This window comes from Lynx canadensis, chromosome E3 (assembly GCF_007474595.2).
Source record: "Lynx canadensis isolate LIC74 chromosome E3, mLynCan4.pri.v2, whole genome shotgun sequence".
In the NCBI taxonomy this organism is placed as follows: Eukaryota; Metazoa; Chordata; class Mammalia; order Carnivora; family Felidae; genus Lynx; species Lynx canadensis.
This window is the reverse complement of record NC_044318.1, coordinates 40,231,108-40,233,893: the sequence shown is the minus strand read 5'-3', so window position 1 is coordinate 40,233,893 and position 2,786 is coordinate 40,231,108. Positions and strand designations below refer to the sequence as shown.

Sequence of the window (2,786 nt, the reverse complement as noted above, 5' to 3'; positions counted from 1 at the left end):
GGTACGTGTGTACAAGAGAGAACAGTCAACGCACACGGTCCGGCACAGACCGCGGTCTTGGGCACCCACAGGGGCAAATGCTGTGCCGAGGGGGCCACCGTCCCGTCCCAAGTCAAACCCAAAGCGGACTCCTAGGCTGACCATCCTTCCGGCTTAAATGTGGGTGTTTATCCTTCAGTTCGGTTAAGAACAGCACCGTCTAACAGAAACGTAAGGCAAGCCACCTACCTGTTTCTAAAGTTTCTAGTAGCCACAGTTAAAAGAAAAATAGATAAAATTAACTTTATCGCTTTATCTAATCCATCATATCCAAAATATTTTAACACGTGAATAATTTTTTTTAACGATGATGTATTTTATGGTTTGTCTTCAAAGCTCAAGTGTGTTTCAGATTCTCAATTTGGACATTAAGTTTTCATGAGAAAGGCCTGACCTGTATTTAAAATCCAGAACTAAAAAAAATAAATAAATGAAAAAATAAATAAAATCCAGAACTGAAAAACCAGATTCACATACCAAAGTTCCTAACATACTGAAGGATTTTTCTAAAAAGTAAATCAAGTTAACAGCCTTTAAGTTAGATAAAACTAAGAATCCAACCTCCAGCTGGGCTTGCTGCATTTCACGTGCTCCAGGCCATCTGTGGCCAGCGACTGCATATCGGACGGCAGGGGTACAGGACAAGTGATTGATCCAAGTGGGGTCCTCAGACCCACAGCATCACCATCAGCTGGGAACGTGCTGGAAGTGCAAATCTCAAGGCCCACTCGGACCCCTAGAACCAGAAACTCCAGGGGTGGGGCCTGGCACTGTTCGAACAAGCCCTCTAGGCGACTCTGAGCACGCCCAAGTGAGAACCACTGGTCCAGAACAAACGCCACCAAGACAACTCGCAGAAGTTTTGATCACCTATTTGCGGAATGGAAACTGAACAGGAGCCCTTCCCCCCATCGTGTGTTGAAGCTGTGAGTAATTGCTTGGATTTTGTTAATCCAGGAAAAAGGGGTGCGCAGGTGGACGACCAGTGGGTTAAGATCAGGACCCGGCTACAGGGACGTTTTGCTTCACTGGTTCCCAGCGCCCAGGGTCACCGGGCGTAGGGCTCTCTCCTGGAATGAGGCCATGAGTAGGAGCCCAGCATTTATAGTCCGTATGGCCACAAGGCTGCTCTCTCAGAGTGGGGGCCGCCTTTGAACACGGGCCCTTAGCCAAGTAGGCCCAAGGCCTCCCCCTTCTTCTGGGCTCCAGGGGCGGTCACCACGGAAGCCACTGATAAAGACAGAGTGCCATCAGCTGTGCGGGTATGTAAGGGACAGAGGCCTCCACAGTGCCAGGTTCTTGCGGGACTCAGGCCGGGTAACACTCAGGCCCTTTGCTCTCCACGTCACTTCATTTGGGGACAGGAGGGAGGAAGCAGGGGCTGACGCAGTTTAGCCAAGCTCAGAATATCGATACCCTTCTGTTTGTTTTGCCAAAATTTGCACATTTTACTGGAAAAGTTTTAATGACATTCCAGACTGTTTGCCATGAGAAGCGTAAAGGCGCTACAGCACAAACACGGTCTGTAAAGTTAAAATACGCAACACAAGCTAATGTCTCCATGTGGACGGAGTCACATCATCTCTTTGCTTTCCATCTGAAAGAGAACAAAACAACAGCTTGTTTTTTTAGGTCCATCTTGACTAACCCGGAGCAGCTGATCATATAAAAGATCTGTATTTCAGAAACAGCTATAAAACGCCAACCGTGTGATCCGCTCTGTGCTGGAATAAATTGCACTGATAATCCGGAGCTCAAGAAAGCTCCAATCCAGACTCTCGATCACCCTGCCTAGTCTAAGCCGTGTGCCAGGAGTACATAACTCGGAGTACAGAATTTGAACCGCTCAGTTAGTACCTGTACTGCACCGACTTTTCCGTGCTCACCCGACAAGAACCGCCACACCCAGGACAAGGCAAGTGAATCTGTGCACACCGTTCGGACCAGTACCTGAGTCGCTGAGCTAGCCAACTGGAAGACGACGTATTCAGGGCTCCCGACGGCTTGGATGGCTCGGAATCAGAGGCTCTGGCAGCTGCACACCTACACAGAAAGGTTGGACCAGCAGTCACGACCCCTCCGTCGGCTTACCCGGAGAGCCACGTGCTCAGTTAGGGAGCCAGGGCACTCACCCGTCAACCCGGCTCGGGCACAGACAATGCGAGAAATAAGCAGAAACTAAAAGACGGTTACCCTTCCGCTTTCCTTCAACAGCAGGTTTAGGGAGATGTTTCTACTGACTTGAGGAAGGTGCTCTTGGTTACACTACTAGCGAGTGGGTTGAATCGTGTCCCCACAGAAAGATAGGCCGATGCGTCTTAAACAGGACCTCAGAACGTGATGTTTGGAAGTAAGGTCATCGGAGATGTAATCAGAGGAGATGCGCTCAGAGTGGAAAAGGGTGGGATCCTAATCCAACATGACTGTGTCCTCATCAAAAGAAGACGCCCCAGGGCGCCTGGGTGGCTCAGTCCGTTGAGCGTCCGACTTCGGCTCAGGTCATGATCTCGCGGTCCGTGAGTTCGAGCCCCGCGTCGGGCTGTGTGATGACAGCTCGGATCCTGGAGCCTGCTTCAGATTCTGTGTCTCCCTCTCTCTCTGCCCCTCCCGCGCTCATGCACTGTGTCTCTCTCTCTGTCAAAAATAAACAAATATTAAAAAAAAATTTTAGAAAAAAAAAAAAAGATGACACCTGGACAGCGACACATAAGGAAAACCCGTGTGACAGACAGAGAGGTTGGGGAGAG

General features: G+C 49.6%; 1 long non-coding RNA gene across 1 annotated transcript; it reads right to left on the bottom strand.

The window, feature by feature from the left end:
- Positions 1–335: 335 nt before the first annotated feature.
- Positions 336–2,564, bottom strand: LOC115504505. Its single transcript, XR_003965710.1, has 3 exons — positions 2,172–2,564; positions 1,990–2,082; positions 336–1,636 (listed from the first exon to the last, which is right to left on the bottom strand). It is a non-coding gene; the product is annotated as an uncharacterized LOC115504505 (long non-coding RNA).
- Between the last annotated feature and the right edge of the window lie 222 nt (positions 2,565–2,786).